The sequence below is a fragment of the Coenobita brevimanus genome, chromosome 75 (assembly GCF_032717465.1).
Source record: "Coenobita brevimanus isolate Jiangsu-jjx chromosome 75, ASM3271746v2, whole genome shotgun sequence".
In the NCBI taxonomy this organism is placed as follows: Eukaryota; Metazoa; Arthropoda; class Malacostraca; order Decapoda; family Coenobitidae; genus Coenobita; species Coenobita brevimanus.
In genome coordinates this window covers 13,487,379-13,497,713 of record NC_137028.1, presented here as the reverse complement: position 1 = coordinate 13,497,713, position 10,335 = coordinate 13,487,379, and the positions used below count along the sequence as shown (strand labels likewise).

Sequence of the window (10,335 nt, the reverse complement as noted above, 5' to 3'; positions counted from 1 at the left end):
AGTGTACCAACAACCTTCCTTCCCTGCTGTACCCTTTCACTCACTTCATCCCCCAAAGTTCCATCCCTACTCATCACACTACCCAAGTGCTTGAATGCACTCACATTCTCCATATCCTCACCATCCAACCTCACTGCACACTCTGTGACTTCATTCCTCTCAAACACCATAACTTTACTTTTGTTTACATTAACTTTCAGATTCCTCCTCCTACACACTGTCCCAAATTCATTCATCAAACCTTGCAACTCCCATTCATCTTCACTCAACAGTACTGTATCATCAGCAAACAGCAACACCGGAAGCTTCTAAATCTCACCCTCATTCATTATAGATTATAATTATGGATAAGGACTGGGAGGAGATTGTGCAGGTAAAGACAGGTATGAGATTTGGTGGATAAGAACAGGTCTGACATTGTGTGGATAAGGAGAGATAAGAGACTTCCTGGCTATGTATACTGGTAGACTGGTAAATAGACTGAGAGCGTGTAGAATACATTAAAGATCTCTATCGGCAAGGAAAAGAGAGAAAGTGTAATGTGGGAGGGAGGAATGTGAGTGAGAAAGGATAAAAAGATTGTGTGGATAAGGATAGATTAGAGCTTGTGTGGATTCATGAAGCAAGGGAATTGGTAGATTGGCAAAGATGAAGACTGCATTGGTCTATAAGTGGGCAAGGAGAAGTGGGGGGAGAGGAAAATGTGAGTAAAGAAGGATAAGACAGTGTGTGGAAAAGGACAGCTAGACGAGTGTGTGGATCAGGAGAGATAAATAGAAGAGACTGAGTGGATAAACATGGGTAATATGTAAGAGACTGTGAGGATTAAGGTAGATAATAAAGAAGAGGCTATGTGGAGGAAGATAGGTAACAGAAATGGGACTGTGGATTCGGATAGATATGAGAAAGGAAGTGTAAAGATGAGGGTAGATATTACATACGAATGTATGTACAGAGGTAGAAAATAATCAGGAGCCTGTGGGTAAAGGCAGATAATAGATAACAGACTACAGTATATGGATAAGGACAACTATTAGATAGGACCACACAGATGAGGATAAATAAGTTACTATGTGCACAAGGATGTAGAAGACATTGTGGGGATAACGAAAAACAATGGATGAAAGGCTTTTTGAATAGGACACTGTGTCGAAAAGGATAGAAAATAGTAAAAGACTTTGTGGATAAGGGTAGGTACTGGATAGTAAACAAGAGGCTATGTGGATAAGGATGGATAATTGTGTGGATTTATAAGCTAAGAGAGTTGGTAGAATGGTAAAAATAAACTGAGAACGTGTGAGTGATGCAAAGAGAGGTATGGAATGGGCGGGAGGAAAGATGGAGAAAATAAGAGAATGTGAATAAGGACAGGCGAAGGGCTGAGTGGATAAGGATAGGAGAGCGGCTAAATAAACCACATGAGGAATTACTAATTTGAAAAATAGAGATGGAGGTGTAGAAGAGTCCGAGGCAAGAGTTGGGATGGGAAAGAGTGGCCTGGGGTCAAAGGGAGGATGGATAGGGAAACTGGAAAGTGATACATATGTGAGACTTTTCATTCATGACAAAAAGATGAAGGTTAGAAAGACCATTCATTTGAAGATGCCTGGGCACATTGTGTTCAAAGGTCTGAATGTCCTAGGCGGAGGAAAAGACAGAATGCATAAGACAGTTAGCGAGTTGACCGGTTGAGTATATAGACGACTGAAGACACGGGTCACCTCCTTCATAAGGATTGGTTGGTAACGTAAATACATGAGTACATGGAGCTGGTAGACTGGAAAAGAGACTGAGGCATGTATGATATTGTCAAAGCTATTCACTGGAATGGAGAATGGGTTAAGTTGTGAGGGAGGAAAGAGAGAGATGGAGGGAGAAAACAGTTTAGATAAGGATATATGAGAGATTGTGGATATGAATAGATGAAATATACGAGCAGAGACTGTGTGTGGGAAGAAGGCATCGTCCAAGATTCACAATGGCATGGGAAGGAGAAGGCATGGCTGGGAGGAAAGAAGTAAAGGAGGTGAGAACAAGAGGCGGGAGAAGAGAATGTGGATAAAGAGATATGCGAGACTGTAGATATGAGCTAAGAGAAATGGTGGAGAGAGAGAGAGTGAGAGAGAGAGAGAGAGAGAGAGAGAGAGAGAGAGAGAGAGGTGAGGAGTGTAGTTGATGTCCTCTTAGATGACACGGGATACGGATTACAAGCATAACTAATATATTGATGCTGATATAGCTGTTAACTTGAACGAAGAATTCAGAATAAGGGATAACAGGTGCTAGGTGGATCGAGTAATATACTAAGGGTTATCCTGAAGGGTAATGTAACATTCCCTCATAACTACCATGTTCTGATATGCAGACCTCCCCGATCCAGGTTACGGCAAGTGAGGTGGCTGAAGTCGAGGCTGGCAAGATTATCCTACTTATACAACGAAAAACGAATAAAATATACCCATGATAATGACTGTATTCATCTACCCTTCACCAATACAATAGTTTTTAGGTATCATGGTTGTAATTGCGACAAATAATAAAAGCAGCATGAAATGAAAAAAAAAAAAAATCTAAAAAATAAAATGGGAATTATGTAAAAAATGAAATTCGGTGGGCAAAAAAATCAAGCCACAGCAAGGCGTTAACGAACAATAAAGTCCGTAAACAAAAATCTGATAAAACAAATGGAGAGCAAACCCAACACATCTTTGCCGCGACAGAAGCCACAACAAAATCAGAGACACAGACAAATCCAACCACAGAAACTTCCCTCACAATCACACACACACTCGTCCCTCCCCCTCTGCCTCCCCTCCCCTCTCTCTCCCCGTCACCATCGCTCACTCTCCCACTCCCGACGCTCACAACAATAGCTTGGCCGCCTGGAGGATACGACAAGCTTACCAGTTCGGTCAATACCTCCTTCCGGAACGATAAAATCCAGCTTCTCTCTATGCTCCTGATATCCCTCAACTTTACGAACCATTCTGAGTGGCCTGGCATTTAGCTATCAACACTTTATCTACAAATACACAGATTCACTTCAAGACAGGTTTCCTCAAGAAGCCGATTTTGCTAGACTCTCCGCAAACCGACTTCTCCTTCGCCTTGCTTGTACGAATTATTCTCCCCCACGGACGAAACAATACGGGAAGCGCGGGAAGCCAACTTTGGGATGCACTTGAAGGGTATGCTAATCAAATTTTACCAAATTGTGGAGCCAGAGCGACCTCAATCATATGCAAATATCTCCAATGTTAAGTGACAAAACGGCCCTCCTCCCTCCTTACCTCTCCCTCCTCCCATCTTCTCCCTACCCTGTCTCTCCTTCTCCCTCCCTCCTCCCTCACAAATCCCTCTTTCACCCATTCACCTTGCTTCTTATTCTCTTCCCTTTTCTCTCATCTATCTACTTCCTATTTATGCTTAATTCTTACTACAGTCCTCCCTTCCTCCTTAATTCTAACCTTATTCGTATCATTCGTGTTCCCTGCCTCTTCCCTCCATCACATCTCTCCATCCATTTATCCTCCTTGCTTCTCACTCCCATCCCTATTCCCCGATCTGTCTCCTCCCTCTCCCTCTTACCTCTTACTCCATCCTTAATTCTTGATTTTTCCTAATCCCTCCTCACGTAACTTGCTTCTCAGTTCCTTCTTTCTTCTCCGTCTACTCGTCTTTCCTAACTTTGTATTATATTCCTCTGTTTCCTTTCCCTTCTTCTCACTCTTTCTTTTTACTCCTTCTCTTCTGTCTTCCTTTTCTTTCCTCCTATTTACTCCATGTTTCCTGTTTCCCCACTCACTCTGTCACTCTGTTCGTTTTCTCCAGTTCTCCTGTGTCCTCTCGTCTCCCCCTTCCCCACTCCCTCCTCCTCTCTCCCCCTCCCTCTTCCCTTACCTCACTCCTTCTCCCCCTCCCTCGTTCCCTCTCTCCACTTCCTCCTCACTCTCCCTTCCATCCCCCGAACCCCCCCTCTCTCTCTCTCTCTCTCTCTCACACACACACACACACACACACACACACACACACACACACTCCTCATCTCTATTCTTGACCCTTTTATCACTGTCTTTCACTTCCACATTCTTTAAAATCAGTCTCTTCATGCATCTTACCCCTCTTCTCTTCCAATCGGAATTCCTCTTCGTCCTCCTCGTCTCTCCTTCATTTTCTCCGTATTTTATTTCGTTTCCTTTCCCTTTCACCGTACCATCTTCATCTCCCTCATACAGTATTAATTCATATTCTTTAATCCCTTTACACTGTTTGCCTCTTTTCTCTGTTTCTTTTACCTTTCCGTTTCCTTTTTGTACTCCTTTCATACGGTTATTCTATTCGTTCATTATCGTCTGCATCTGTCTTCCTATTATTCTCATTTTCCTTTTTCGGGCATATTTATCAGTTTTTCTTATCTTATTAACTCTCCATTTCGCATCAGACATATACCATTCTGCTCTTCACCGTCTCATACCTGTTGTTTTATGTCGTTTTGTGTGTATACTTATTATTTTTCCCATCTTTTTTCTAACTCTGCCGGTAGTAATTTCCTCCACCATTTTTCTCGGTTTACCTGTCACAATGTAATTTCTTTCAGTAATCGTGCCATTCGACTTAACCATCTCTCCGTGATACATATTGCGCCCTTCCTCTTCCCATATTTATATGCATTAAATTATGTGTGTGTGTGTGTGTGTGTGTGTGTGTGTGTGTGTGTGTGTGTGTGTGTGTGTGTGTGTGTGTGTGTGTGCGCGCGCGCGACTTTTTTACAATGAGTCGTGTACTTTATTGCATGCTAAACTTCATGGCACATATTAATAAATAAATTTCCTGCGCCACAAGATGCCAGATAAACTAGACAAACGCAAGCTTATCTTGTTCTTGCTACTGACAAAACTACCAGTCCTGCAACATTAATTATCATAGGGTATGTTTTCATGCCCAGTACCAACTGCCCATCCAATTTCCAACCCATCCCACACTTCCGTTTGTTCGCCATGCTGATTCTTTATCCTCCTCCTTCATAATTTCGAGGTGTGACTCAGGTCATGCAGTCGTAAAACTGCACTTGTTCTTCATAGTTCACGTTATAATTTTCCTCTGTCAAGTGAATTTCTTTGTTATCGACATTGTTGGCATCAGAAAAACACTAGAGCAGAGGTTCTCAACCTTTTTTGGGTCCCCCCTCCCCCCAGCCTTGGTTCTCACAAATTCACGCTTCCTCTAACCTTCTTAACATATCCACCCACCCACCCACACTTCCTGCCTTCATATGACTGAATTTTTTTTTTTTTTTCCAAAATTATTATTTTTACTGCAGGTTCAAGTGGACGTCATCTCCGTTGCATACTTGCTGCATTATCTCATTACCTGCAATTCATTATCCTCTTTTCGAGGGACAGGAGGAGAGTTGAGGGACGTGTATATTTGAACAGGGCTTCAATATGCCTTGCCGTATAAGACTTACTGATATCTTTAATTTTCTCTCGAAACGACAGAGAGAAAGGGAGGAAAAAAAATGCAAGAAGGTGACCAGGCGACAGGCATGAAGGAAAGAAACCAACTTCTTACCCGGGTACAAAGGAAAATGTGCTTTGAAGGCTCAAACAGACAGAATATTAATACTACATATAAATCGATAGTTCATCGTGATACACACACACACACACACAAGCTGATCAAGCCTCTCACTATTTTTTCTTTTAGTCCTCACGTCACCCTTGGAAATTGCTCACGCTCCCAAGGTTGAGAAGCACTGTACTAGAGGATATTATGTAATGGGTAGGAGAGAGAGTGAGGGGTGGGGGGGAGACCAGGATCCGTATTAACAATGATCCTCAAAATCTTTCTTAAATTTAATACTTAGCTTGTCTTTTTCACTTAGCTGAGAAAAGAGCTTAAGAGTATTTCACAAAGGACTTAAGTCATATTCCCAGCTAAGTTTAAGTGAAATCTTGTGACAAATTACCCAAGTATGAAACACCTCACATAGCAAAATTTACGATATGAAACTATATGGTTTAAAAGCACTAACAACCATAATACATAAGAAAAATATTACGAAAATTTAAATTTATTATTCTGCCGACTCAGTTATATATAAAATAAAACAAAATTTTATTTTCATCAATTATCTATTTTCCAATATCGAAAAAGGTGCAGACGAATCCTCAACGCACTGTTTGTAAACAGAGGCGGCAGACTCGACGTGGAAACTATATTACCGTAAGCTGGAGCAAGTTAAGACTGGATTCTACACCCTCAACGTCCTTCATGCCATCTCCAAATTCAAGGAAGAGAGGGGCCAACTGGACGCCTGAAAAGGAGCTGTATCTTGTTCAACCTATAGAGGAGGATAAAAAGATCCTTTGGTGATGGGGTTACACATACTGTAAACTGAAAGAGGACACATGGCAGAAAATAACAACCAAACTGAACTGTTCCTTTCCACACGATACTCCACTTCAGAAAATACAAGTGTACAAGAAATGGAAGAATATTAAGAGCATGAAGAAAGATGAAATCAAGGACCGGAAAAAGGACTACACTGGAACAGGTAAGAAATGTAAATTATATTACCTAGTTAATGAAATATATTTCCAAGAACTGAAATCCATTCAGCTGTATATATGTGTTTGCAGAATGGTGATCAATGTCAGTATGGTATGAGTTAACGTTTGTGGCGTTTCTGTTTAATGAGTGATTTGACAGTGAAATAAACGATTAAATACATCAAAGCCATAAAACCTGTGCCCTTTTGGAAAGATTCCAGTCTGATCAATTTATCAGTTTCATTTTCACATGAGTTCAAGGACCAGTAATTAAGCATGCTTATGGCAGTTAGATTTTCATCTTGCAAATAATATGCCTTCCAAGGATATGCTGAGTTGACAGGAGGTATGGAAGGCTGGAGTGTCTGTCTGGGCTAGGTCAGGTGGTGGTCTGAATGGGTTTAATAAAAAAAAAGAAAAACACATTTATGAAACCAGCAACATTTTTTGGGGGAGGTAAATTTCTGATTATTCACATCACTCGATTTCCAAACAAAAATTATTTGCTGGTCGATTTTAGCGTTATTTGAATGAATTTGAGTTTCATTTTTGTCAGAAATCACTCCTTTTGGAGATTAACTCAACCTAAGTCCAAATATGCCAATTTTGTGGTAGTTAAGGAAGCGGGTAGGTCGCCTGCGGCAATGTTTACTGATGACCTCAGTGACTGGCAGCTTTGTTTACCAACCATCACTCCGACGTCAGTGTATCTCATGTCAAAACAATTGGAAACTTACCTGTTAACTGTGGTATTAGGTTTCGTGGTCGATCCCCCCATGCACAAAAAAAATTGGATTTTTTTTCCCCCAAAATAATTTTTGCTCTTATAAATGAAAGAGTGCCTGGAAAAGAATAAGAAAGCCAAATATGAGTTCATTATTTACCTTGGTTTGGCTATAGTACGTTATTTATTGACATTTGGGTGAAAAATGTAGCATGCCTTTAAAAAGAAAGAAAAAAAAAAAGAGCTTGATCATATGATGTACATAGCAGTCACATGCTATTATTCATGTGATGTACATAGCAGCTTTCGGGTTAACCAAACCCAACCTAATCCAACGTAACCTCAGTGCGTCTCACAGCCAGCTGTCAACTGAAAAAAATGCATGTTAAGAATGTTAAATAGAGCCGTCAACAGGCAGACATTGGCAGAGATGTGAGGTAATTACATATAGGATTTTCACGTCAAATCTAAATTTCCGAAAACAAACATATAGTGGAATATATTCAAAATAATGTGGTCTTCAGTGTGGTTGAATCAGTTTTTCAGGATCAAGTGATGTGAATTACCGAAAACTGACCCCTTTCTTTCACCATAACTTCCATATTCTATGCTTTATAGGAGGGGGTCGGCCAGTCTTTGAGCAGCCAATGGACCCTGTTACGAAGACCATTGCAAACATCATGGACCCTGACAACACAGCAATTGGTGGCTTCGACATTACGAAGTATTCACTGGAGCATGAAGAAAGGTAGTGTGACTAACCAGTTATCTGCTCTTCCTGAAACTGATATTTGTCACTTTGGGCAAGTATACCCACTTTAACGTAGGTATCAACAGTAATTTTGCTAAAGAAATATGCATGAGATCGGACACAGTATGGAAGTTTTATGGAAAAGTAGAAATGATGAAGGAAATAGTCTGCCTGCACAAATTATGTGCCAGGCACAGAAACCTGAATAATAATAACAATTAAAAATTGGGGACCTAATCACAAGGTCCCCCTAGTTGTAACATTAACCCCTTAACCGCGGGGCATCACTTTTGTGATGCTTGGGAGCAAGGGATCATACTGCGGGGTGTCACTTTTGTGATTCTGTGTTATTTTGAATTCGCCTGAGCTTTCAAATGGTGGCTTGTAGCATCTGTCAGTACTGCCAATGTCCAACACTATTCAGCACTCCTAATCTCATCTGTACTTCCATCCATTGTTGACAATTTAGCCATTTCTCCCTGTTCTTGACTCCCCTCCCTACCTCCCCTCCCTTACCCTCTTCTCTTGCCTGCCCGGCCGTGCTACGCTAATTAAATCTTCCCTGGAATTTTCCACTGATTTCATCCATTGAAATAAGTCCTATGCCCTATTCTTATACCAAATAATATATACAAAAAAGAAATTAGGTACCGTAAGTGATAATGCCATACACCTGGAATTGGCTAATTATCACCTGACAACACCTCACATGCACTCGTTCGCTAATTTTCGCTGTTTATTTCCCCTTGAAATATGCCGTATAATCTATTCTCGTAATAAAAATATATACAAGAAAGGAAGGGAGAAGCCTAAGTGATATTTACATTCACCTGGAACTACCTAATTTATTATGTATTGTCTAGATTTCCTGCCAGTCATTTCATAGCGTATATATTAGCAGGTGTCACCACGCTGACATTGGCAGCATTGCACTACCCCTAGGCCAGCACACTGTATTCAGTTTACTGTCGTCTTTCCAGGTGAAAAAAAGTCGGATTCATGCCTGTCCAATTCCGGCGCTTTTTAGCCCCATGCAAAGGGCCCTGTGACCTCTACCCCCTACTAAACCTCGTGTGGAAAGGGGTAAAAGGCTAAGTGACTGCTGTGGAACGTCAACTGGCTAATTTGTCAATGGAAATGGTCGACAGTGACTATGATCTTTCTGGTGAGTAAAACAGTGCAAGTGGAAATGTAAATAATGTGTAAACAGTAAGTGAAAGCAATGAATGTAAATATAAGTTCATTTCATTCATTGCCAGACGCCATGTATCCCAGACAGGGTGGCCAAGGGCTTAGAGTTAATTGTTTTACAGGGAGGGGCACTAATCCTCCACCAACCCCACTTGACGTAGGGATGCCAACAGCATCTGGTGTTCCCAGGCGGTCACCCATCCAAGTACTAACCAGACCCAGCGTTGCTTAACTTCGCTGATCGAACGGGAAGTGGTGTACTCAACGTGGAAAATAGTTTTATAAGTTACTGCAAGTGACAGTGCATAACACAGTGTAAATAAAATAGAAATGTAAATAATGTAAGTAAAATAGAGAATGTAAATAGAAATGTAAATGAGTAGTAATATAAGAATACGAGTATATATAATAGGAGTAATGAAAGTGAAGGTTTCACTCTAGCATGTATGAATACTATGAGTTATGAAAGTGGAAGTGAAAGTGACAGATTCACTCTCAACGCTAGTATACAGGACGAGAAAGTGAATGCTACGTATTTTACTGAAAGTGAAATTGAATGCCTACAGTGACAATAAACTACTATTACTGAAGGAAACATGTGGATAAAGACGGTAGATATATATGTTATAGAGTAATAGAAGTATAAAGTGTGAGTGTTTTTATGAATACCGTAATAAATGACAGAACACCAGCAGCGAACAAGCGTAAGGGGAAGGTCATACATGCTCGTAATTTTTATTGCTTTCACAGTATTTTTTTTTTTTTTGGAGTATGGATTCCAAACTATTTGAGAATCATAGAATAATGATTCTAGTGATAATATCAGGCTGTGGTAATCATATTACGGGTTGCTGGGAAGTGTAAAGTGGAGACTTTGTTACCCAACTTCAGAGGTCTCCACTAGTCCTACGGTACTCGACGTAGGCTCAACAAACATCCCAGGAGAAAGCTGAAGGTATGTGCCATATGCGTATGTAATTTTAATATTCTAGGACTAATAACTGATTTTTTGCAAATATTTTTAGAGAGTCTGTCGGAGCGCGAATATGCCCGCGAGACACGCAAGTCAAGCAAAAACAACCCCGCGGTTTAGGGGTTAATCATTAACTGCCCAGATA

The 10,335-nt window shown here is 40.7% G+C and overlaps 1 pseudogene; it reads right to left on the bottom strand.

Annotated features, from left to right (window-relative positions):
- Positions 1–9,381: 9,381 nt before the first annotated feature.
- LOC145408161 (5S ribosomal RNA) lies at positions 9,382–9,499 on the bottom strand (annotated as a pseudogene).
- Between the last annotated feature and the right edge of the window lie 836 nt (positions 9,500–10,335).